At 51.9% G+C, this 25755-nt stretch overlaps 1 protein-coding gene and 1 long non-coding RNA gene across 2 annotated transcripts in view; one reads left to right on the forward strand and one right to left on the reverse strand.

The window, feature by feature from the left end:
- LOC110261506 lies at window positions 817-25434 on the reverse strand. Its single transcript, XR_002345650.1, has 3 exons — window positions 25086-25434; window positions 4389-4394; window positions 817-841 (listed from the first exon to the last, which is right to left on the reverse strand). It is a non-coding gene; the product is annotated as an uncharacterized LOC110261506 (long non-coding RNA).
- PACSIN1 (protein kinase C and casein kinase substrate in neurons 1) overlaps window positions 8124-25755 on the forward strand; it is a 52886-nt gene continuing 35254 nt past the window's right edge. Inside the window, exon 1 of the mRNA XM_021098608.1 lies at window positions 8124-8380. The gene's annotated coding sequence lies outside the window, so the exon portion shown is untranslated. The remainder of the gene's footprint in view (window positions 8381-25755) is intronic.

The raw sequence follows: 25755 nt of genomic DNA on the forward strand, positions 1-25755 counted from the left end.
TCATGGCAACGCTGGATCCTTAACCCACTGAGCAAGGCCAGGGATCAAACAATTCATCCTCATGGCTCCTAGTCAGGTTCTTAACCCACTGAGCAACAACAGGAAATCCCACCAGGGAACTTTTTTTTTTTTTTTTTTTTTTTTTACAAAAGGAAGCTCATATCCATTTGGAAAAGCAAACATTAGAAAACAAAAAAAACAAAAACAAAAAAAAACAGATCCTTGAGCTTTGCCAGATCCCCAGAATCACAATCCCTGCAGAAGAGGCTCAGGAAGCTGCCTTTGAAACAGTCCTCAAGAAATCCTAAAGCCAAGTAATATTGCTTGCCGTAGATGTCATGACTAACAGGCCCGGGAGTTCCCTGGTGGTTCAGTGGGTTAAGGATCCAGTATTGTCACTGCTGTAGTGCAGGTTCATTCTCTGGCCTGGGAATTTCCACATGTGGCAGGTGCGGTCCTAAAAAGACAAAATAAAATAAAATAAATTAAAAAAATTAAATAGCACCTACTCACAGAAGGAGTGTTGTAAGGAATAAATTATTTAACAATCACAAAGCATTTGATCCATGTACTTTTTTTTTTTTTTTTCTTTTTAGGGCTGCACATATGGAAGTTTTTTAGGGCTTGTCATATGAAGTTCCCAGACTAGGGGGTGAATCGGAGCTGCAGTTGCCGGCCTACGCCACAGCCACAGCAATATGGGATCTAAGCTGCATCTGCAACCTACGCCATAGCTCATGGCAACGCCAGATCCTTAACCTATGAGGTGAGGTTGGGGACTGAACCCACATCCTCATGCATTCTAACTAGTTTATTACCACTGAGCCATGATGGGAACTCCCTGATGTATGTACATATTATTATTATTAATTTTGCTTTTTAGGGCCTCATCTATAGCATATGGACGTTCCCAGGCTAGGGGTCAAATTGAAGCTGCAGCTGCTGGCCTATACCACAGCCACAGCAGCACCAGATCCAACCGTCTGTGACCTATACCACAGCTCACGGCAACACCAGATCCCTAACCCACCGAGTGAGGTCAGGAATTGAACCTGCATCCTCATGGATACTAGTTGGGTTCCTAACCCACTGAGCCATGATGGCAACTCCTGTCCTCACATTATTGCTAGTCCTTCTGATGACCACTGTTTGCTCGTTTTTCAGATGGGAAAGCTGAGCCCGTGGTGTTCAGCCTGGGCCCAGGCTCACTCTCACACAACCAGTATGTGGCAGAGCCAGGCTGAGGGCTCAGTACTGCCTGGGTCCAAGGCTGGGCAGGCTTCACCTGGCCAAGCTAGGGGGCCTAAAAGAGGTAAGAAGATGGGCTTCATGATAAATAGATTCAGCATCATCTCTATTAAGTGCCCAATAGCCTTTTTTTTTTTTTTTTTTTTGTCTTTTTAGGGCCATACCTGAGGCATAGGGAGGTTTCCAGGCTAGGGGTCCAATTGGAGCTGTAGCTGCCGGCCTACACCAGAGCCACAGCAACGCCAGATCCGAGCCTCATCTTCAACCTACACCACAGCTCACGGCAACACTGGATCCTTAACCCACTGAGCAAGGCCAATGATCCAACCTGCATCGTCATGGATGCTAGTTGGGTTTGTTTACCGCTGAACCACAATGGGAACTCCACAATAGCTTTTTTTACATAAATAGAGAAACTCATTATAAAATTCATTTGGGGAGTTCCTGTCGTGGCTCAGCAGAAATGAATATGGCTAATAACCATGAGGTTTCAGTTTCAATCCCTGGCCTCGATCAGTGGGTTAAGGATCTGGCATTGCCGTGAGTTGTGGTGTAGGTCGAAGATTCGGCTCAGATCTGGTGTTGCTGTGGCTTTGGCGTAGGCCAGCATCTACAGCTCCAATTTGACCCCTGGCCTGGGAACCTCCATATGCCTCAGGTGCGGCCCTAAAAAAACAAAAACAAAAACAAACAAACAAACAAAAATTGGAATCTCAAGTGACCCCAAATAGACAAAACAATCTTGCTTGTTCATTTATTTTTGGTTTTGGCCGCATCTGAGGCATGTGGAAGTTCCCAGGTCAGGGACTGTACCTGTGCCACAGCAGAGACCCAAGCCACAGCAGTAACATATACACTGGATCCTTAACCTACTGAACCACCAGGGAACTCCTAGACATCTTGAAAAAGAGCAAAGTTGGAGATCTCACCCTTCAGGATTTCAAAACATACTATGAAGCAGCAGTAATCAAGATGGTGTAGTTCTGGAATTTCCGTTGTGGCACAGAGAAAATGAATCCAACTGGGAACCATGAGGTTGTGGGTTTGATCCCTGGCCTCGATCAGTGGGTTAAGGATCCGGCATGGCCGTGAGCTGTGGTGTAGGTTGCAGACACGGCTCGGATCCTGTGTTGCTGTGGCTGTGGCGCAGACCAGCAGCTGTAGCTCGGATTTGACCCTTAGCCTGGGAACCTCCATATGCCATGGATGAGGCCCTACATGGAAAAAGAATATGAAAAAGAATGCATGTATATGTATAACTGAATCTCTTTGCACATTAGCAATTATCACAATATTGTAAATCAATTATTCTTCAATAAAACTTGGAAAAAGATGGTGTAGTTTTCGCATAAAGATAGACATGTAGACAAATGCAGCAGGATAGAGAGCCCAGAAATGAACACCTGTGTGTATGGCCAAATTTCTGCCAAGGGGTCCAAGACTACACAATGGGGAAAGGACAGTCTCTTTGAGAAATGGCACTGCGGAAACTGGACACCCACAAAGCAAAGGGTGAAGCTGGGCCTCTACCTAACACCAAAAATAACTCCAAATGCATCAAAGGCCTAAATATAAGAGCTAAAACTAGAAAACTCTTAGAAGAAAACGCAGGGGAAAATCTTCAGGATTCTGGATCTGGCAATCATTTCTTGGATATGACACCAAAAGCACAAGCAATAAAAGAAAAAAGAGATAAGTTGGGCTTCATTAAAATTAAAAACTTTGGCGATTCCCGTCATGGCGCAGTGGTTAACGAATCCGACTAGGAACCATGAGGTTGCAGGTTCGATCCCTGCCCTTGCTCAGTGGGTTAAGGACCTGGCGTTGCCGTGAGCTGTGGTGTAGGTTGCAGAGGCGGCTTGGATCCCGTGTTGCTGTGGCTCTGGTGTAGGCTAGTGGCTACAGCTCCGATTCGACCCCTAGCCTGGGAACCTCCATATGCCACAGGAGCGGCCCAAGAAATGGCAAAAAGACAAAAAAAAAAAAAAATTAAAAAAATTAAAAACTTTGGGAATGCCTGTCGTGGCTCAGTGGAAACAAATCTGACTAGCATCCATGAGGACACAGGTTCGATCCCTGGCCTCACTCAGTGGGTTAAGGATCTGGTGTTGCTGTGAGCTGTGGTGTAGATCACAGACACAGCTTGGATCCTGTGCTGCTGTGACTGTGGTGTAGGCCTGGGGCTGTAGCTGCCATTCGATCCCTAGCCTGGGAACCTCCATATGCCGTGAGTGCAGCCCTAAAAAGATGAAAAAAAAAATTTAAAAACTTTGCGCATCAAAGGACACTATCATAAGAGTAGGGAAAATGTTGACCGGGTGGTTTGTAGGCTCCAGCTCTAACACATGATGCCTGATCCACTCCCAGTGATTTGGTGAGGAAACTGAGATCTGAGAGGCGGTGTTTCACCCCAGGCCATAGGCTGAGTTGGTGGCAGATCCAGGATCAGATGGCCAGCCCCTGGCCCTACACCCCCTCATGTGTTCCCATCTCACCTGGGCTCTGGGATATGGGGAGCTGGCATGGAAGGGGACAGGTGGCCAGAGGCGAGGGTGATGAGTAAGCAAATGTACCAGTGCTGTGGTTTTCTCCTCCTTGGTCTATCACTAGGCTGCATGGAGAAGGAGAAACGGTTGGAAGGAAGACTCCGGGTTCTCTGACTGAAAAGCAGCAAAACAGAGACCTTGGGCTGGAGAGGGTACTTTGCAGAATTGAGCTTCATGGCGGTAGCTGGGACTGGCTTCATTTCCTCATTCAGGTTGGGTTTGCTTTGGAGGGAGTCAAAGCTGAACCACTGCCCAGGCTTGGAGAGGAACTCAGCTCTAAAGTTAAGGAGGCCTGGGATGGAGATGCAGGTCTGCCACTGACTCACGGGGTCCAGTCCCCATCCTCCCTGGTTCTGAATGGGGGCTTTGACCCAATGGGGCCTCTCTTATCACCAAGAATACATTCCAATGCCAAGGCAATCAAGCTCCCTTGAAAAGTATCATTCCTCATCAAAGAAAGTAGAAGTCAAAGTAACATCAGGGTTGATAAACAACATACGTGCAGCCCTTGGAAAACTAAAAATCAACACCCCATGCAGATGCATAGATTCCCCTCTTTCCATGTATTAATTCTGAAGCTGACATTACCAGTACCAAACTCTGCCCACAACCACATCTTCATTATAAAATGTTATTATGAACAAACCACATCTCTTTGCTGTTCAGGACACAGAAATTAAAAACTGAAGCGCAGGAGTTCCCGTTGTGGCGCAGTGGTTAACGAATCCGACTCGGAACCATGAGGTTGCGGGTTCGGTCCCTGCCCTTGCTCAGTGGGTTAAGGATCTGGTGTTGCCGTGAGCTGTGGTGCAGGTTGCAGATGCGGCTCGGATCCCGCGTTGCTGTGGCTGTGGCGCAGGCTGGCGGTTACAACTCTGACTGGACCCCTAGCCTGGGAACCTCCATATGCCGCGGGAGCGGCCCAAGAAATAGCAAAAAGACAAAAAAAAAAAAAAAAAAAAAAACCCAAAAAACTGAAACGCAAACACAATATCTTTATTGGCACCCAGGATCTGCTTAGGTATTCTGCCTGCATTTAAGGTATAATGCCACTAGGTGGCGATGGTGTACAGGCCCGGAGGTCTGTTCCAGAGCAGATTCCTTAAGAATCACTCAAATGTCCTTTGAGCAGCCTCATCAAAGGAGGGAGCCTGTTTCCTTATCTGTAAAATGGGGATAATAGTACTAAGTGGGATCATCTAAGATCCTCCTGCGTACAGTAAGGCCCACAGTTAATGTTTGCCTCTTTCCTAGCTAAGCGATCATGAGCCTGGAGTTTGGAAAGAGACTGCCTGGTTTGAATTCCACCTCCATTACTTATCAGGTGTGATCTTGGGCAAATTACCTAACTTCTCTGGGCCTTAATTTTCCTCTTGGTAAATGGGTCTAGGAATCATGCCAACCCCCAGTAGCTTATATGTGTAAGGTGCTCAGAAGGGCCTGATCCAAGAAAAGTGCTGTTTGCCACTGTCTGTGTATGTGCTAGATAAACTCTCAAGCATTGTCTGGGTCCTAACACTGGCACCTCCTAAGATTGAGTGTCTTGTCGAGATCATATGTCTTCAGGGTGTTTAGCCCCCCCCCCCCCGCCGCCCCCACCATGAGTCATGGACAGAGAAAGCCACAACTCCAAGTCTCCTGACACCCTAGTCTCCAGATCCGAGGCACAGCTGGCGACAGCCTCCGTCCACCAGACAGGTGATGGAAACCAATTTGCAAGTGTGAAGCCAGCTGATGGGAAGATAAGAAGAAGGCTGAAGGGGCTGTGAGGCTCTTTTTTAAGTACTTTCGTCCCTGGGGGGTGTCCTGCTCACCTCTCTGCATATTGCTGGGAGGCAGCTCAGAAAATAAAGCACTGTGGGACTACTGGGCCATTGGCTTTCCCGCGCTGTCCTGCCCCACCTCCAAGTGCAGGTTTGTGGGGGAGGTAGAGGAATCTGGTGACGGCAGCACCTGACCAGAAGTCTGATCCGTTTTTAGCCCAGCTCTGTCACGGATGCACTGTGTGACCTTGAGCCAGTCACTTTTCCTCTCTGGGCTTCAGAATCCTGCTCTGCCAAAATTGGGGCATGCTCCCTGCCCTTCCTTTCCAACCAGAGATGTGATGAGACTAGAGAAGCTCCTCAAAATGTCACCTCCTCCTGGAAGCCTTCCATGTTGGAGGAAACAAAAGGGAATTCAGACCTACCCCACCTCCCTCCAGCTTTCCCAGGCTAAACATGCGATCCAATCACCAGTTGTTATTTGCTCAGTGATTGATTGATTGATTCCACATGCATGGTCAGTGCTGGTCTCCCCTCCTGTCTACATGCCCTTTCTGTTTTGTCTGCATTTGAAACTCTTCTGGGGGAGTTCCCATCATGGCACAGCGGAACCGAATCCAACAAGGAACCATTAGGTTGTGGGTTCAATCCCTGGCCTCCCTCAGTGGGTTAAGGATCTGGTGTTGCCTTGAGCTGTGGTGTAGGTCAAAGACATGGCTCGGATCTGATGCCACCATGCCCGTGGCATAGGCCAACAGCTGCAGCTCTGATTGGACCCCTAGACTGGGAACCTCCATATGTCACAGGTGGGGCCCTAAAAAAGCAAAGCAAAAAAAAAAAAAGCAAACACACACACACACACACACACAAAGAAGCTCCTCTGGAGAGAGCCACGCCTGCCTCCTTGCTCTGAATGGCACAGAGAGTCTAGCAGAGGAGGCTTCTGACCGAGGGCTAGCTTGGGGCTCTAGGTGGGATGTGAAGGTCCCATGGAATCCCAGGTGGGTCAGAACTTAATGGGACTGAGAAAAGTAAGTTATTGGGGAGATATGAGATCAGAAAAGTACTTTGCTGGGGTTTGTTTGTCTGTTGTTTTTGTTTTGTTGTTGTTGTTGCATGTGTGGCATATGGAAGTTCCAGGGCCAGGAGTCAAACCCTCGTGGCACAGGGGAACTTCCAGGAAAAATACTTTGAAAAGTGAAAAGAGGAGTTCCTGTTGTGGCTCAGAGGGTTAAGAACCTGACTAATATCCATGAGGATGCAGGTTCAATCCATGGCTGCACTCAATGGGTTAAGGATCTGGCACAGGTTGCAGACATGCCTGGGATCTGGCGTTGCTGTGGCTGTGGTGTAGGCCAGTAGCGGGAGCTCTGATTCAACCCCTAGCCTGGGAATTTCCATATGCTGCAGGTGCTAAAAAGAAAAAAATAATAATAAAATATTTTTTTTTTTTTTTAAAAAGAAGAAAAGTGAAAAGAACTGGGAGAATGGGAGAAAGTCTTAGTTTCTGGATCTGGGCACAAAACACTAATGGAGGGAGAGGGAGATGGGGAAAGGAGTGGTTCAGCTTTGATGAACCTAAGTTTTGCAATCAGAAAATACAGAAGAAAGCTAGAATCTGGTGTTGCCCTGAGCTATGGTGTAGGTCGCAGATGTGGCCCGGATCCCCTGTTGCTGTGCCTGTGGCATAGGGTGGCAGCTGCAGCTCCGACTGGACTCCTAGCCTGGGAACTTCCATATGCTCAAAGAGCGGTCCTAAAAATAAGCATATTCTATAGACTGTTTGTTATATTTAACATCTGTCTTCTCTCACAAATACGAACTACCCGAGGGCAGAGATTTGGTCTGTATCATATGCTCTGCAGCCTGGCCCCTCATCAGTGCCCAGCACATAGTAGGCTCTCAATAGATAAGTATTGAATACATTCTTATAAATCCAAGAGAGCCCCCTTGCACGTCCGCAGTGTCCAGGCTCCCGGAAGCATTCAGGGTTCAAGGCAGCCAGAGTGACGGCATTGGGGGGGGGTCACAAGGAGCCCCCCAGAGAGCCCCAGGAGACGGTCCGGACTCTGTCGTGGTGACAGTAGGTTCACCTGGAACCAGGGCGGGAGGGTGAGTGACTGCCCCGTGGGGTCGAGGGGGCCCTTCTGGGCGAAGCTGCTGCGGAGTCGAGGGATTGGGGTGGGGGTGGGGTGGAGGAGGGGCCGTCACCCCTGCGCACCGTGCCTGGGGGGTATGTTTGGGGTATGTGTGAGCCGAAGACGCAAGATTATGAGAGGTCAGAAGCAGACAGACAGGGCGGCAGGGATGTCCTAAGAGGTGGAGAAAGGGCAGAGAGGGGGGAGAGGAGCGACACCTCCGCGTCCCGAGCGCTCCCGCAGGAGGGCTGCGGAAGAGGGTGCAGGGGCAGCGCTCTCGGCACCCGCCCGCCGCGCAGCCCCTCGGAGGAGGGCGCGGGCCTCGGAGCGGGGGGTGCGGACACCCGCCCCCAGACCCCCCTCCCCCTGCACCTCCTAAGCCGGCGGCTGCAGCCTCAGCAGCCGGGGCGCTTCCACCTGCGCAGACACGGCGCCGCCCTGCGCCGCGCTGCCATTGGTTCGCTAAAAATGCCTCTCTAATCTGCGCCCATCTGTGCACGCCTCCCGCCAGCCTCCCCCTCCTCCCTGGCTCTGACCTTCCTCCTTCCCGCAGCCCCAGCGAGATCTGGAGGGACGCGGCGGCGCAGCCTCTCTCCCCCGGGAAGAGGTCCGGGCTTGAGGCCGGGCCCGACACCCCGCTTTGCCCCGGGGCGCCGCGGATGGTGCGGGGCGCGCCTGCCCCCAGGTAGGGGGTCTGGCCCTTGGGTAGGAGGTGGGGAGGGAGGGCTCTCCTTCGCGAGTGCGTGTTTGCGGTGGGCGCACAGACGCGCATCTCTCCCCGCCAGAGCGCGAGGGAGCGTCGACCAGTTACCTGGGGAGAGGTGAGCGCCTGGGCCGGGGGGTGCTTTCAAGCGCCGGCTTCACGGGCATCACCCAGGCAGTGTCAGGATGTCCCTGCGCTGGGCCCTCTGCGAGAGGGAGCTGGCGTTTTCCCTGGGGAAAACGCAGGAAATAGGTTCCTTGGGGAGGTGGGACCCACGCCTGAAGTGGGGAGAGGGGGTGGGGGTCTGTCTCTGGCCTGGCTTGTTCCTGTACGGGAAGGGTAGGTGGGCTGGTGCCAGCCTGGTGCGTAGGCTATTTCTGGACCAGAGTGGGCTGGGGAGAAACACAGCAGCTGATGTGCGCCCTGTCTGGTTTACAATTAAAGCTATATGTATATTTTTTTTTTTAATTTTTTTCTGTTTCTCTACCCCTTCCCCCATTGCTGGGATGGGGCGGGGAGAGGAAAAGGAGGTGACTGATAAAAGGCCTGCAAATACAGCAGAAGCCACGGTCTGTCTGGCACTGCCCCCCCCACCCGCCCCCCGCCAGGCCACTTGCTGCCTGTTAGAACTCTCTCCTCCTTATTTTTGCCTTACAGGAGGCCCCGAAAAGATTAAAAGGTCGTCAGGATGGGAGGGACAGAGTGGCAAACCACAGAGCTTGGCTAGACCTAGCTTCAAGCCCCAGCTGCCCCCACCCTCCACCATCCAGCTCTGCACCCCACGTGCAGGGACACATGTGGCCGCTTTTCTCTGGGCGCCACCGTAAATAACTCACACTGCCCTGGCTTGGGCATAGCGGGGGTGCAAACAGGGCCGTCCCTGATTTTGGAGGTTCTATCCCTCACCACCTGGCTTTCCTATCACATGTCCATAAGCCATGCAGAAGCCACCCCCTCCAGGCTGCTTCCTGATTCCCCAGGTGAGAGAGATCCTTGCCTCCTGCCCTGGGTCCTCCTACCTAGCCTGCCCTGTGGCCTGGTTATTTGTGCCTTGTTGCCCACTAGACTGGAAGTGCTTTAGGGTGGGAATCTGTCTGATTCATCTGTCATCGTCCCTGCACCCCAGACCAGGGTCTGGCACCGAGTAAATGTTTGTGGAACAAGTGAATGAGTCAATTTGAACTCCAGGAAATAGCAGGCAACCTGAGGGAGGAGGGTGAGCCCCCTCCTGAACGTTCCTCCCACCCACCAGGACCAAAGTGCTACCTAAAGCAGACAGGCCCCTTTAGGCCCTTCCTGGTCCTGGAAGTGATGGGCAGCTGTGGCGTTTAGAGGCATCCCTGTAGTCCCAATGGCCCTGGAGAGTCTGGGGGCCTCCTGGTTCCAATCCCTGGCTGCCCCAGGCTTGGTGGAAGGCCCTGGGGAAGATCTGGCTCTGCTCAGTCCCCGGGGTTGGCCCTTTCCTCCAAGGGTGCCAACTCACACTGGGGGTCTCTACCTTTGGCCCAGCCCTGGGGAGAGTGCTGTCACCCCCAGCGAGTCAGAGACTGCCCAAGCCAGGCCACCCTCAGCCTCTGAGGTCCTCATGGTGAGTTCTGAACAGATCTTGGGATTGTGTGCAGAAGAGGAGGCGGCCAGCAAGGGATCTGGCCTGGCCACAAGGCTATGTCTGTGACATGGACGTTCCCAGAGCCGTCCCAGGCCTTGTTGTCCTTTGACAGCCATGCTGATAAGACTGCAAGGGGCTCTGTCCTCATCTCATGGAGGGGAGACGGAGGCCCAGACACGGCCGCCTGCAGCGCCAGGGCCGGCCCTCAGTTCCTGGCCCCAAGTCCTGTGCTCTCTCTGCTGGGCTTGAAGGAGCTGGGGCAAGACTTAAAGGTTCCTAGTGATGGAGAGAGTGCGGGAGCGATGCTTGCGGAGGAGGAAGTGGAGGATGGCTTACTTAGTGCCTGCAAGGGGCTGGCCCAGGGGGCCTTGCAGGGAGGGAGGCAGTAAAAACAGGAAAAACTAACAGGGCACAGCATCTGCCACGGGCTAGGTCCTCCGACTGCTTTTTTGTTTTGTTTTGGCTTTTTAGGGCTGCACTCGCAGCACACGGAAGTTCCCAGGTTAGGGGTCAGATTGGAGCTGCAGCTGCCAGCCTATACCACAGCCACAGCCACGCGCCACAGCCACAGCAACACAGGATCCAAGCTGCATCTGCGACCTACATCACAGCTCACCACAACCCCGGATCCTTAACCCACTGAAAGAGGCCAGGGATCAAACCAGCATCCTCATGGATCCTAGTTGGGTTAGTTAACCTTTGAGCCACGAAGGGAACTCCCTTTTCACATATTGACCCATTCAGTCTTCACCGCAGCCCAGCAAGGACGGTGCTGTTATTACCCCCATTTTACAAATGAAGAGACTGAGGCACTGCGAGGTTGTCTGTCCAAGGTCACACAGTTTGCAACTGGAGGAGCTAGGATTTGAACCTAGGCCCCAGAGTCCCTATTCCCTAATGCAGAGGGCTGTGGACCTTGCTGCTGGGGGCGTGTCTCTGTGGGGACAGAGGGGGCTCCATGGCTAAAGTCCATGCACGTGGGTCGTGTGTGCGTGATTAATAAGTGTGCCTCTGATGGTTGTGGATGCACAGAATAACAACAGCCATTTCAGCGAGGCTCCTTGAGGACCTACTGTGTGGCAGGCAGAGTGGTCTTTATAAGGCGCACATCTGAGTCTGCCCCGCCTCTGCTCTGCATCCTTTAGTGGCTCCCCATTGCCCTGAGGGCAGGCAAAGTGCAGCCTCCCAAATGTGGCCCTGCTGCCCTCCCCAAGCCTGGGCTTCCTCTCCCTTCTCATCCTCCCTCTGCCCCCAGTGGCCCTGAACTGCTTTCAGTTCCTCAAATAAATCACACTTCTCTCACCTAGCTGTTCCCCTGCCTCGAACACACTCCCTCCCCCGCTCCCCATTCCTTCTCACCCTCAGGGGTCTGCTGAGACCCTGCTTCCTTCCAGAAGCATCTACAAATTCCTCCTTGCCATACCTGGCTCACCTCACCTCACACCATATCCTCTCTGGCTTTTAATAATTGCTCCCCACCCACCAACCCGACTCCAGCTGTGGAATCCTTTGGGGCAGGGTCTGTGTCCTCTCCCAGGGTCCCCAGTGCCCGGCACAGGCTAGCCTAGCTCCTACTTGTGGAATGAGTTAGCAAATAGGTGTCCCCATCTGTATTTTCTTTCTTTCTTTTTTTTTTTTTTTGGTCTTTTTGTCTTTTTAGGGCTGAGCCTGCAGCTAGGGGTTCCCAGGCTAGGGGTCGAATCAGAGCTGTAGCTGCTGGCCTACACCACAGCCACAGCAATGAGGGTTCCAAGCCGCATCTGCAACCTACACCACAGCTCACAGCAATGCTGGACCCTTAACCCACTGAGCAAGGCCAGGGCTCGAACCCACGTCCTCATGGATGCTCGTCAGGTTCGCTAACTGCTGAGCCATGACGGGAACTCCCCTATCATATACTTTCTCTCCTCACCATGTTCAGGACCCTTTTAGCCTTCTCTTCCCCAAAAGAGATGAGGACCCCTTCCGAATTTGCATATCCCCCCACCCCCTCCTCCGCCCAAGGACTAGCTGGTGATGGAAAGCCTTCAGTGGAGAAGTGAAACTGCCCCTGAGCCTGGCAGGACCGGGGAGTGCCCTGGGGGTGGGAGTCAGCAGATCTGGGGGGTGTCCCCCCCAGGGAAGCCGGGAGGATGGGTGTGATGTCATCTAGGAGGAGGGCTGCTTGGTTCGGTTTCACATTTTTCTTAAAGGGAAAAAATGGTTTTTATTACCAAAGTTAATATGTGCCTGTGTGGAAAATCTCGAATGTACTGGGAAGCTAAGCTAAATTTTAAAAACTATCAGCCAGCACCCGACTCACCTGCTCTGGGCTCTTTATGGCTGGTTTCTAGCCAGGGGCCGGAGGACTGGAGGGGGAGGTGGGGTCTGGGACTGGTGGGGCAGGTGAGAGGCTTGGGATTAGCAGATGGACAGGAGAAGGAAGCAGGACGGGTGGAGAGAGAAGTGGAGCTGTGCTCAGCAGGGACCCCAGGGTGCTCTGGTGCTGGAGGGGCCCTTCCGAGTTGCTTTGGAATAGTTGGGCCTTAGGACTTCGCCATCCTTCTGGTGCTGGTATGGCCCAGGGTATGCTCTTAGTCTGGTGGCTCTGCAGCTGAAACGACTGCCAGCTGAGGGCCATGTGCTGACCGCACCCCCAACAGATAGTGTTCACCCCTGGGAGGGATGGGCGGGAAGGTGGGAGATGGGCCAAAGGGAACCTGGCCCCAGGTGGCTCTGAGGGGACAGGAACTCTAATGCCAGGGCAGATGGTGTTATAGTTCTGTCTGCGGGGGGTGGTGCCTGTGAAGACTGGAACATGGGTGGCAGTGGTGGCAGGATACCTAATGCCTAGGGCAGACTGGGCCTCCACTAACTATTTAAAAATCACTTGTAGAGGAGTTCCCACTGTGGTGCAGTGGGTTATGAATCTGACTGCAGCAGCTCAGGTTGCTGCAGAGGTGTGGGTTCAGTCCCCAGCCCAGTGCACTTGGTTAAAGGTTCCGGCATTGCTGAAGTTGCAGCTATGGCTCCAATTCAATCCCTGGCTTGGGAACTGCCATAGGCTGCAGGCGAGGCCATTAAAAAAAAAAAAAAAAAAATCACTTGAGGAATTCCCTAGTAGCCTAGTGGTTAAGGATTCAGTGTGGTCACTGCTGCAGCTCTAGTTAGATCCCTGGCCTGGGAACTTCCACATGCCATGGGGGACGGAGGGTGGCCATTACTAAATAAATAAATAATATTTGATATTTAAACACTGAGTGGGGCTGTGGTTGGCTTGCCAGGTAAACTCCAGCGTGCCCAGTTAACTTTGACCTTCAGATAAACAACAAATTTGGCGGGCTTTTTAAAGTATGTTTCAAATATTGCATGGGACATACTTGTACTAAACATTTACTACAAATTTTAGATGTCGTGTACCTGAAAGTCAAATTTAACTGAGTGTCCTGGGTTTTCATTTGCTCAGTCTGGCCACCCTACAGGGGAGGGGTTATTTTCTCGTCTTTTGTATTGGGAGGAGGGGGTCAACGGATACTTGTTGGAAGTTGGCAGGTTTTTTTAAAAAAATTAACATATCCGCTTTTAGAAATTAATAAGATTTTAAAATTTCGCATCTGTAAACTGTTTCTGTTCCTTGTCTAGAAAGTAGCTCCGCATTTGTGAATTTTGGCTCCCTAGAGCTGCTCAGAAATAATAAAAAGATCTATCTTTTCATTTATTCATGAGGGGCAAAAGGAGATTTGATGATCAAGGGTGGAGTCACTAAAGAAGGCTAATCCATTCGAGAAATCAAAGTCATCATCATAATAAAGCTCTTAGGGGGCAGAGGCTGTGGGAAATTGAACCTCTCCCGTCAGCCCAGAGCGCAGGTCAGCCTGCGGTTTAGGCAGTGTGGCCACATCCACGTTTTAACCCGGCATGTTCACGTCCAGGGCTTTCTCCTCGGGCGCCCTCCTAGTCGGTGCAAAGAGCTGGGTGAACGGGCCGTGTGGCTAGGCTGACATTCATCAGGAAGGCTGGTGACATAATTAGGCCCTCTCAGGATGCTGTGATTTTGGGCAGCCGTTCCTTCTTTCGTTTGGTCAGTGAATGGTGGTGACTCTTGTGTGGCAGGAGGAGCTGTTTTAGGTGCTGAAGACACGGAGAAAAGAACGGATCAGAGCTTAATAACTAGGGTGGAAAGATGGCCAGGATATACTGGCAAGTCAAAACACATGACTTTGTAGAATGATGTGTTTAGAATGATCCTATTTTAAAAATACACAAATGTGGGAGTTCCTGTCATGGCTCAGCAATAATGAACCAGACTAGTACCCATGAGGCTGTGGATTTCATCCCTGGCCTCACTCAGGCACTTGGCCTCCCAATATTTGTCCCAGAGATAAATTCCAATAATCATCAGGTGCCTTTTGTCCATCTTTATGCTGTTGGTGCAGTCTTAAAAAAAAAAAGACAAAAATATACAAATAGATCTGGTGTTCATGTTTGCATGAAGACGGCCAGAAGGCTCCTGATGATTATTTAGAGTTTATCCCTGGGGCAAGTATTGGGAGGCCAAGTGCCAGGCAAGATGGGGAATATTTCCAAAAGATGAGCATTTGTATCTGTTTTTTGTTTTGTTTTTGCTTTTTGGGGCCCCACCTGCGGCATAAGGAGGTTTCCAGACTAGGGGTCAAATGGGAGCTACAGTTGCTGGCCTACACCAGAGCCACAGCAACGCAGGATCTGAGCCGCGTCTGCGACCTACACCACAGCTCAAAGCAACGCCAGATCCTTTACCCACTGAATGAGGCCAGGGATCGAACCTGCAACCTCACGGTTCCTCATCAGATTTGTTTCCACTGTGCCACGACGGCAACTCCTAAAAGATGAGCATTTAAATTGCATCCCCCTCAAATGCAAATGTGATGCCATTTGAGTCAGATGCTGCCACTGGGGTCGGAAGAGTCTTTATTTGTCGCTGGTTTCTCACTGGTCCCCTCATGGGCTTGTTTCTCCTCTCTGTCCTCCTCCCAGTCTGGGGGTAGATGAAACCTGCTGGGATGGGAGAGGAGGTGGGGGAGTGTGGGCATTGGGGGGGCTGCAGAAGAAACACTGGAGAAGCCAAGTATCCATAAAGTGGTGATTGAGCACCATGGCACACATGGCACTGGGGTGTCCTGTTGGGGGCACAGATGAGGGAGGCAGGCCCTGGATAGCCTGGGGGCCGGGCTGAGGTCCTCTGACATATGCCAGGCACTGTTCTGTTTATCCATACTGATTAACTCATTTCGTCTTCTCAGGGACTTTGTGAGGTTCACCCATCTTACAGGGGTGGAAACTGAGGCAAAATGACTTGCCCGAGGTCACACCGGTGAATACGTGGCTGAGGCAGGATGCACAGCCATGCAGTCTGCATCCAGAGGCTCTTAGCCTGGATGCCACAGCCCCTCTCTCAGGGTGTGGGAGGACTACTTCTCTCAGGGGGAGGCGTGCTCCCCAAACTGGGAGTGACCGATTGTGGGAGGATCTGCAGGAGCCGATCTGGAGGAAGGGATGGAAGATTCGGAGAGGGCGAAGGTGCCTTCCAGGAAAAGCAACGTCAGGGACAACAGGGCAGAGGTTGGAATTTGAGAGGTGGGCATAGGGGCAGAGCAGGAGATCAGCTCAGGAATCTGAAGGAAGAATCAGGAGAAGAGCTGGGGGGCAGGTGCTAAGTAGTTTAGATAGTCGGCCTCATGGGCCTGGCTGGGACAGGTGGCCCAGGTGAAGTCCTGGCCCTGATGCTGACATACGGAGGGGCCTTGGGCCATGCAATGCCTGCCCTTGGACTTGGTTTTCTTCTCTTTTGTTTTTAAACTTTTTATTATAGGGAGTTCCAGTGTTGGCACAGAGGTAATGAACCCAACTATGAGGATGCGGGTTTGATCCCTGGCCTTGCTCAGTGGGTTACGGATCTGGCGTTGCCATGAGCTGTGGTGTAGGTCACAGATGTGGCTTTGATCTGCTGTTGCTGTGGCTGTGGTGTAGGCCAGCAGCTGCAGCACCAGTTCAGCCCCTAGCAGGGGGGAACCTCCAAATGCTGCAGGTGCGGCCCTAAAAACAGATGACTGGATAATGAAGATTAGGTACATATTTATAATGGAATATTACTCAACTGTAAAAAGAATGAAATTTGTCCATTTGCAGCCATGTGGATGGACATAGAGAATATTATGCCTGAAATAAAGTCAGAGAGAAAGACAAATACTGTATAACATCATTTTTTCCCTTTTTTTTTTTTTTTTTTTTTTTTTTAAGCCACACAGCAACACTGGATCCTTAACTCACTGAGCCAGGCCAGGGATTGAACCCACATACTCATGGATACTTGTTGGGTTTGTTACCACTGAGCCGTAACAGGAACTCCTATAATACCATTATATGTGGAATCTAAAAAATAATACTCCTATAATACCATTATATGTGGAATCTAAAAAATAATATGGCTCAGTGGTAATGAACCTGAGTAGTATCCACGAGGGCGTGGGTTCCATCCCTGGCCCTGCTCAGTGGGTTAAGGATCTGGCCTTCTTGTGAGCTGTGGTGTAGGTTGCAGACCTGGCTCTGATCCTCAGTTGCTGTGGCTGTGGTGTAGGCTGGCAGCTATAGCTCTGAGTAGACCCCTAGCCTGGGAACCTCCATATGCCTCAGGTGGAGCCCTAAAAAGACAAAAAAACCAACCAACCAAACAAACAATGAATGTATATAGAAAACACAGACTAACAGTAGTTACCAGAGAGGAGGTAGGAGGAGCAAGATAGGGGTATAGGATTAAGAGATATAAACTACTATGTATAAAATAGATAAGCAACAAGGATATATTGTATTGCACAAGGAGTTATAGCCATTATCTCATAAAAACTTTTAATGGAGTATACAGTGTAAAAATACTGAATCATGGAGTTCCTGCCATAACTCACTGGAAATGAAGCTGACTAGCATCCATGAGGATGCAGGTTCGATCCCTTCCTTCACTCAGTGGCTTAAGGATTCCGCATTACCGTGAGCCGCGCTGTAGGGTGCAGACGTGGCTCTGATCTGGCTTTGCTGTGGTTGTGGTGTAGGCTGGCAGCTGTAGCTCCGATTCGACCCCTATCCTGGGACGCTCCAGATGCTGCTGGCGCAGCCCTAAATAGACAAAAAAAACAACAACAAAAAACTATAGTGTGCACCTGAAAGTAATATTGTAAATTAACTATACTTTAATAAAAAACTCAACCAACCAACCAACAAGAACTCCCAAGAGAAGGGAGCATCTATGAGCCATTAGCAACCCACACGTGCAGAGACTTGGGGTGGGTACCCCATCTGAGAAAGGGGTGCTGACAGCATCAAGTCCACCCTCATGTCCAATTTCTGCTTTGACACTGTGAGAAAGGTATTTATTAATTACCAGTATTCCTGTTTGGTCCATGAGGAAGCTGAGGTTGGGGGCAGGGATGCCTTGCCTGGGGTTGCACAGCCAGAAAGGGGGCAGACCTGGGATTAGAGTTCGGATTCTTACATGGGATGCTCTAATTTGTTAATACATTGTGTTAGTGGATATGGGTTCATAGTTTTACTCTCATGCATTCATTCAACAAATATATGTTGAGTGTTGTGTGCCCAGACTGAACCGGGCACCGGCCATGGTGGTGAAACCCTCTTTGTCCTTATCCCCTGGGGCTTTCCCTCTGTGGATCTGTGTTGCATTGAGCTGACCCCACCCTGCTTCCCCCTGCTGAGCCCTCAGCAGCAGCCCCAACTTCCATAACAGCAGCATGTGGTGTTTGTTGAGCACTTCCGATGTGCTGGGCACCATGCAAGGCTGCTTGTGTCAGAGCTCGTGTCACCTTCCCAGCACCCTGTTTTCAGATGGGTGAGCTGAGGCGGCAGAGGGGCTTAAAGCTCCTGGTTCCTGCTTGTGTTGTTATATAGCTGGGATTCAAAACGCCCTCTGGGAGTTCCCATCGTGGCTCATCGGGTTAAGAACCTGACTAGTATCCATGGAGGATGTGGGTTTGATCCCTGGCCTCGCTCAGTGGGTTAAGGGTGTCGCATGGCTGTAAGCTGTGGAGTGGGTCACAGATGCGGTTTGGATCTGGAGTGGCTGTGGCTGTGGTGTAGGCCAGGGGCTATGGCTCCAATATGACCCCTAGCCTGGCAACGTCCATAGGCAGCAGGGGCAGCCCTAAAACAAAAACAAAAACAGAAACCTCACCCTTTGAACACGGCTGTCTCCACTCCTGCCTCCCCTCCTCCCGCCCCACCTGCAGCAGGATATCGGGTGTCACCTCTTATCAACAGCTTCATCGGGCACCAGGCGGCCACTGCCGCCTGCTCTCCTAGTGTTGGGTGACTGGCTGCCATCTCACCTGCCCCACTTGGCCCTGTCCCAGACAGGGTGCCTCTGATGGGAGGCCTCCCCACGCCACAGGGCCCAAGATCCCTGCCTCTGCCCCCTTTCCTAGCACTTTGTCACTGGCCCTGGGTGGGCATTGGGACCCATCCCCCTCACACCAGCTGGCCAGGTAAGTGACAGAGCTGCCTCGGGTGACCCTGGACCCAGCCACAGGCGGGGTGGCAAGTCACAGTCTGCTTCCTTCCCTCCCCACCACTCCCAAGTGGGACCAAGAAAAGCCCCCCCTGGGAGAAATCAAGTCCCAACATTTCCATCTGAGGGCCGTATGGGTAGGGAGCAGCCTCCAGGCTGCCTTGGTGTTGGGGATCCATGAAGCAGTAGACCCCAGCCTGCATCAGCACCAGACCCTGAGCCCCCCTGCTCCTCCTAGGACCCCTTGACTGCCTCACCCCGAGGCTGCTCTGGACCAGGGCCGTGAGGCTGGGCCTCTGCCCTGAACCTGAGGCCTGGACGCCTCCTCCACCGGCCATGCTCAGGAGGTGCCTGCCCCCGCCCCCAGAACTCTGCACAAATTTGTACAAATTCTGGAAACAAAGTAACATGTACAGCACCTGAAGATAAGCCCATGTCCCTGTTGGCATGGCCATAGAGTGGTCCCTCTGCTCACAGCCTGGCTGGGATGGCTGGAGTTGCTATGGTCGTCAGGGAAATGCTTGTTGCTAGCAGTGGCCCGGGTTGGGGGGGTAGGGTGTTTGAGAGGGGGATGCCTCCCACCTTTGTGGCAAGTCAGGTTTCTATCACATTTTTCTCCCTGCCCGATGGAGAGTTTTCTAATTTGATCCTTTTGTTTGCTGGACCTCTAGAAAGACCTTCCTCTCTGCACCTGTTTTGTGATCCTGCATTATGGTATATACAGTAGGAGAAAGGCTTGACTCTTTCCCTTTATCAGTTTTTAGAGAAATGAGTTGGTGCTCTAACAACCTCCAAAGGGGACCAGTGAGTATTTTCCCCAGTTTTAAAATATAAAAATGCATAAAATAGAAACAAACTAATAGAAAGCCAGCACCCAAATTGCTACCATATAGGTCACAACAGAAAGTTGTTGCAGCTGCAGGGCCCCCCCCGCACTATAAGCCCCTCTCTTTCCCTGGAGGGACCCACCATTCTAAATATTTGGGATTATTGGCTACTTTGTTTTGGGTTTTACGACATAGGTGTGCATCCAAAACTAAATAATCGTCTCTTTTTGAATTTTAATTAATAGAATTATGTATTCTTATATGTCTGCCTTTTTTTTTTTAATCAACATACTCTTGGAGTTCCCTTTGTGGCTCACTGGTTAATGAACCCTACTAGTATCTGTGAGGACTCTGTTCAATCCCTGGCCTCGTTCAGTGGGTTAAGGATCTGGTGTTGCCATGAGCTGTGGTGTAGGTCACAGACATGGCTTGGATCCCGAGTTGCTGTGCCTGTGGTATAGGCCTTCAGCTGCAGCTTGATTCGACCCCTAGCCTGAGAATCTCCATATGCCACGGATTCTGCCCTAAACAAACAAACAGACAGACAAACAAACAAAAAACATTCTTTTTACCTTGCATCTAGATTGTTCTTTGTAGCAGTAGTCCTTTCTCGTTTTTTTTTTTTCCATTGCATAGTGTTCCTTTTTGTGAATTTACTCTGATTTACTTACTCAGTTTACTTGTTTACAGACATCAAGGTTGTTTCTGACTAGCTGTCGTGAAAAAGTGCTACTCAGAATGTTCTCATCCTTGTGCATACAGTTCCACAGGATGTATCTTAGGAGTGGAATTGCTGGGTCATGGGACAGGTGCATCAGCAAACTTACTAGATAATACTGTTTTCTAAAGTGGTTGCACCAGTTCACAAGAAATACGTACTCTACATTCTTGCAGATATTTAGTTATTAGCAAACTTTTGGGTTTGTTAATTAAAAAATTTTTTTTTCTTAAATTTTTTTGCTCTTTAGGGCCATACCTGGGGTATATGGAAGTTCCCAGGCTAGGGGTCAAATCCGAGCTGCAGCTGCCAACCTATACCACAGCCACAGCAATGCCAGATCCTTAACCCACTGAGTGGGGCCAGGGATCGAACCCACATCCTCATGGATATCAGTTGGGTTTGTTTCTGCTGAGCCACAGCCAGAACTCCTGCCCCCATTTTGGGGGGTAATTTGTCTTTTTTTTTTTTTTGGTCTTTTTAGGGCCGCACCCGTGGCACATGGAAGTTCCCAGGCTAGGGGTCAAATCAGAGCTGTAGCTACCACCCTACACCACAGCCACAGCAACTCGGGATCCGAGCGAGTCTGCACCTACACCACAGCTCACGGCAACACTGGATCCTTAACCCACTGAGAAGGCCAGGTACTAAACCAGTGTCCTCATGGATACTAGTTGGTTTCATTACCACTGAGCCACCATGGGCACTCCCAGTTATTGTTGAGTTTTGTTTGTTTGTTTTTTGGCTGCCCTTTGGTATATGGAGTTCCCGGGCCAGGGATCAGATCAGAGCCACAGTTGCGACCTAAGCTGTAGCTGTAGCAACACCGGATTCTTAACCTACTATGCCCGCCGGGATTGAACCTGCATCCCCCAGCACTCCCAAGATGCAGCTGATCCCGTTGCACCATAGCAGGAACTCCTATTGTTTGAGTTCTTTCTGTATTTTAGATACTAGCCCCCTTATCAGATAGATGCTTTGTGAATATTTTTTCCCTCCTTCTGTGGGTTGTCTTTTCCCTGTGGATCCAGTTCATGGAGAATAGTCTTCAGAGACTCAGTCTGGGTGTTACAGGCATTGGGCTTTTTCCATTTTAGAAACCAACCTAACGATCCACTTATAGCCTCAGCAGTTCTGCGCAGTAGGGCCTCGTGGTACGGTGGCAGAGGAGGGAAGGGCCGGGCACTCAGGTGCCACGCGGCTGTGGGACACCAGAGTTGGGTCCCCAGTTTAGTTCCCATAGCTTCTCTTGGGGTTCTCCAGCCTAACCCACATCCTCCAAACCCCCAAACTCAAGCACCCCCTTGAGTATCCCCCCACCCTGGGTACCCCCACCCTGCTCTGAGGCTCTCAGCACCTCTCCTCCAAGGGAAGCCAGGAGGGCAGCGGCTGGTGCCCAGTGGGAGGGAGGCAGAGCCCAGGGTGGGGAGCGGCAGGGGGGCACGAGAGCAGCTCCTCTGTAGCCCGCATCCTTTTCTCAGAACACGCAGCAGGGCCGAGAGCCGAGAGCCGGCAGGCAGAGGTGCTGTGCGACACGGGTCCTCACTGCTGTTCCCACGGCCGCTGTGGGACACAGGCACCATCGTTCCCGCTTTGCACATGAGAAAGTGGGCCCAAGGGTGACTTGTCAGGAAGGGACGGGACTGGGGTTTTGAACAGGGTCTGGTGGATTCTGCAGGCAGGGGAGCATGGATATCAGGATGTGAGTCTACATCCTGCTCTTCCAGCCTCCCCCCCAGGGCCCTTCACCTGCAGGGCAGACACCAGGCCCAGACAGGGGCCGTGACTGCCCCCCTCTGTCATGCAGAGGGACACAGGGTGGGCCCAATGGACTCCCTGGGAGCCACGCCTGGGCCAAGAATCCATTTATCACCTGGGGAGTTCTGTCGTGGCCCAGCATTAATGAACCTGACTAGCATCCATGAGGTTGCGCGTTCGATCCCTGGCCTCGTTCAGTGGGTGAAGGATCTGGCATTGCCGTGAGCTGTGGCGTAGATCACAGACAGGGTCAGATCCTGCGTTGCTGTGGCTGTGGTGTAGGCTGGCAGCTATAGCTCCAATTGGACCCCTAGCCTGGGAACCCCCATATGCCACGGGTGTGCCCCCAAAAAAAACCCCATTTATCACCTGGTCCCCATATGCTCCCACACTAAGGGGAGGACCATGACTTTTAGGGTCCCTGGGGCCGATGTCTGTTGGGACCCTGTGTTTAACAGTCCCACAAGTGCCCGGGTCCTCCTCTTTCTCCAGTGAGTCTTCCCTTACAAAGAGCCACGTCCCCCTGGGCCGGCCTGGGGAATCGTTACTTTACTTATTTGTTCCGGGGCCGCGGGGCCCTCACCCAGGGCACCTGGCCTATGTATGGCCTCTCCTTCAGTCACCTGGACCTGACACCTTGCTCAGGTCTGGAAACTGGGCAGGGGCTCACGACTTTTTATTGGGGCGCACCCCTTGGCCCCCGGATGGTCAGGCCTTGGTCTCTTTTGGTTACAGAGAGCAGGCAGGGTCCTGGGTGGCTGCCCGACTGGCTTACCCCCAGGGGCGCTGGGTGCTAGTAACCATTACCATAGCTCTGTGGGCCAGGTCCCCGCCCCCCCCAGCTGCCCTCTGACCTTGCCCATTGTTATGATAATTGCTCCCACCTTGCTTCTGACCAGTAAGTGCTGCCACCCGGCCTCTTATTTGGGGACTCTGTCATCATTGCTGTCAGGGAGCCCAGTTCTGTAACAGTGGCTCCTGCTCTTAGGTCCTCAAAGGACAGTCACCCCTGAGTTTGGCAGGCTGCCCCCACAACCCAGTGCTTCCCTGTGGCTTTGACAAAAGGAGCGTCCGTCAGGCTGCCCTGCAGAAGATAGACCCCTGGTGGCTTTTCTAGCCTGATGTGCAGTATTCACTTCTCTGGGCCCCTTCAGTGGAAATCTGTCGCAGCAGCCCTGGCATTTCTGCTTCTCGAGCTATGACATCGCTTTCTCCAAGCTGGGGGCTAACACTGTCTTTCGGGGTGTTAATCCTTGTACGTGGGATTAACTCTCCCATATCCAGCTCCCTGCCTGATCCAGCCCCGGTGCTGCCAGCACTGCAGCCGGCTGAGCTGTGACCTTCTCTGGCCTTTGCTCTGCTGGCCTGGGGAGGAGGGGGCGGTTCTGAGGGAGCCTTTCAATGTCATTGTCAAGCAGGGGCTGGGCTCAGAGTGGTCACTTCCAAGTCCCACTCTTTCCCAAGCAGGGCCTGACCTTGGTGCCGCAGACTCCCCATGGGCTGAGAAGTCATCCTTCTCTGACATTCTGCTCCGCGTGTAATTAAGCCCTGCGCCTGCTCCTCGGCTCCCCCCGCCCTCCAGCTGTAGGAGGGAGTTTATACGCAGCCAAGGAGGCCCTTGGCTTCCACACTTGGCCTTACGTTAGTGATTAGTCACTCTCAGCCTTTTAGAACTGTCTTCAGTGCACAAAGCCACCAGCAACAGCCAGCCCATCCCTCACACTTTGCAGTTAACAGCTACTCCCCCAACCCCTCAAACTTCCAGATAGACCCCCCCACTGCCACCCCCGCAACAGTGAGCTTCATCGCTGCTGCTTGCAGGCTGCTAGTTCTGCCACCACCATGGGTCGCCCAGCTCCGTCCCAGCATTCAGGGGCTGCTTCCTAGAGCCACTCCAGAGGCCAACTGGCTGGTTTGGCTTCCTGGGGAAACAGCCATGGAAATGGAGATTTGTGCGCAGGAGGATCATGGGGTCTTGTTCTCATTGTAAGAAGTGAGAGAAGCCGGGCTGAGCAGAGAGGAAGTTTTTTTTTTTTTTTTTTTCAACTGCCCCTGGCATGCGGAAGTTCCTGGGCCAGGGATCGAACCCATGTCACAGCAGTGACCCAAGCCACAGCAGAAACCATGCCAGATCCTTAACCTGCTGAGGCTCTGGGGAGGATGTTTTCTTTGTTGTTTTCTTTTTGGCTGCATCCGGGGCATATAGAAGTTTCCAGCTCAGGGACTGAATCTGAGCCTTGTTTTCGACCTACACCACAGCTATGGCAACACGGGCTCCTTAACCCACTGAGCCAGGTGGGGGATCGAACAGGCAATGCCACAAAGAGACAAGCCAGATCATTAACCCACTGTGCTGTGGAGGGAACTCCCTGAGGGAGAAGTTTTTAACACAGGCTTCACTTGATCCCATGAGGAGTGTGGAGGCTGGGATGGCACTTCCGTGTTGTCGTGAATTCAGGATCCAGGGATCCAGGCCTGTGCTATGGATGTGAGCTGTCATTGGATCTCTGTGAATCCCACTGCTATGGGATTTTGGTGAACCTGTCTTTTGGTGGCTGTGTGTTCTCCTTACTGATGGGTGTCGACTCAAGTGTGGATGCGTTGGTCTCAGGTGTATGTGGGCTGAACTTTAGTAAATATTGCTGAAGAGTTTTCCACAGTGGCTGTACCATTTGGTACTCCCACCGCAGGGTTTCAGGTTCTGGTTATCTGCATCCTCACCAACGCTTGATATTGTCTGCTTTTTTATTTTAGCCATTCTGGTGGTCTAGACACTAGTGATGCTTCTGTGCAATCAGGGCGGGGGGTTGGGGGGACCACTGCTTCCTGGTAGTGGGTGGATGTGAGTTTGGGGAGCCCTGCCCCCCGCCGCTTGACTGTACCTGATGTCCGTTTACAAGAGTCTTTTTCAAAACCAAATCCTGGCAGGGACATTGAAACGTGGTCGGGTAGTAACACCCTCACGTGACTTGGTTTGGCCGCCTCCTTTCAGCCTGAGAGTCCAGCTCCACAGGGCTGTGAAAGGCTACAGATTTTGCTGCCGGCCAGGCCCCGACTCTGGGATCTCAGGAGGACACCAGGAAGCAGCTGCAGCGAGGCAGCAAGGCACCCCATCGGGCCCAGGGTTGTTTCACCGGCGGATTGGCCAATCACTGTACACCTAGCCACAGCCTCCCCGTCTGCCCACCCGCTCCCCCCTTCCCTGGCCAGCGCCTCACGTTCCACTGCGCCATTGCCCCAACACTTTCTCATCTGAGCTCCTTTGGGCCTCACGGCAGTGCCCAAAGGCTGCGGGAGAACGTAGTATCAACTCCATATCGCGGAAGAGGAAACCCAGGCCCGTCACCTGTGCAAAGTCCTACGGCAAGTCAGCGGCCAGGTGACCGTGAGCCAGTGGTGGGTTCCAGGTTGAGGGCTCCAAATTTCCTTCTTAGTTTTATTGGCCCCTGCTGCTCCCTTGCTTTAGAAAGCAACTTGGGGAGGGCCCTTCATGGCGCAGCAGAATCGAATCTGACTAGCATCCATGAGGATGCAGGTTTGATCCCTGGCCTCACTCAGTGGGTTGAAGTGAGCTGTGGTGTAGGTTGCAGATGTGGCTCGGATCCCATGTTGCTGTGGCTGTGGCGTAGGCCAGCAGCTGTAGCTGCTATTCGACCCCTAGCCTGGGAACCTCCATATGCCACAGGTGTGGCCCTAAAAAAAAAGTCCCTTACTCTTAACACCTCTCTCAGGAACACCTCCCTTCCATCCCTCTTCCTGCTGTCTTCTCTTTCCTCTTCTAGCAACCCTCCTAATTCCCACCCCCACCTCCAGGAGGGCAGGATCTCAGCTAGGCATTAGGCAGAAAGCTGGCTGAGTAAAAGAACTTATTTATACTAAAGTGTGTATGACTCGCATCTTGTCCCTTAACCC

The sequence above is a fragment of the Sus scrofa genome, chromosome 7 (genome assembly GCF_000003025.6).
Source record: "Sus scrofa isolate TJ Tabasco breed Duroc chromosome 7, Sscrofa11.1, whole genome shotgun sequence".
Lineage (NCBI taxonomy): Eukaryota > Metazoa > Chordata > Mammalia > Artiodactyla > Suidae > Sus > Sus scrofa.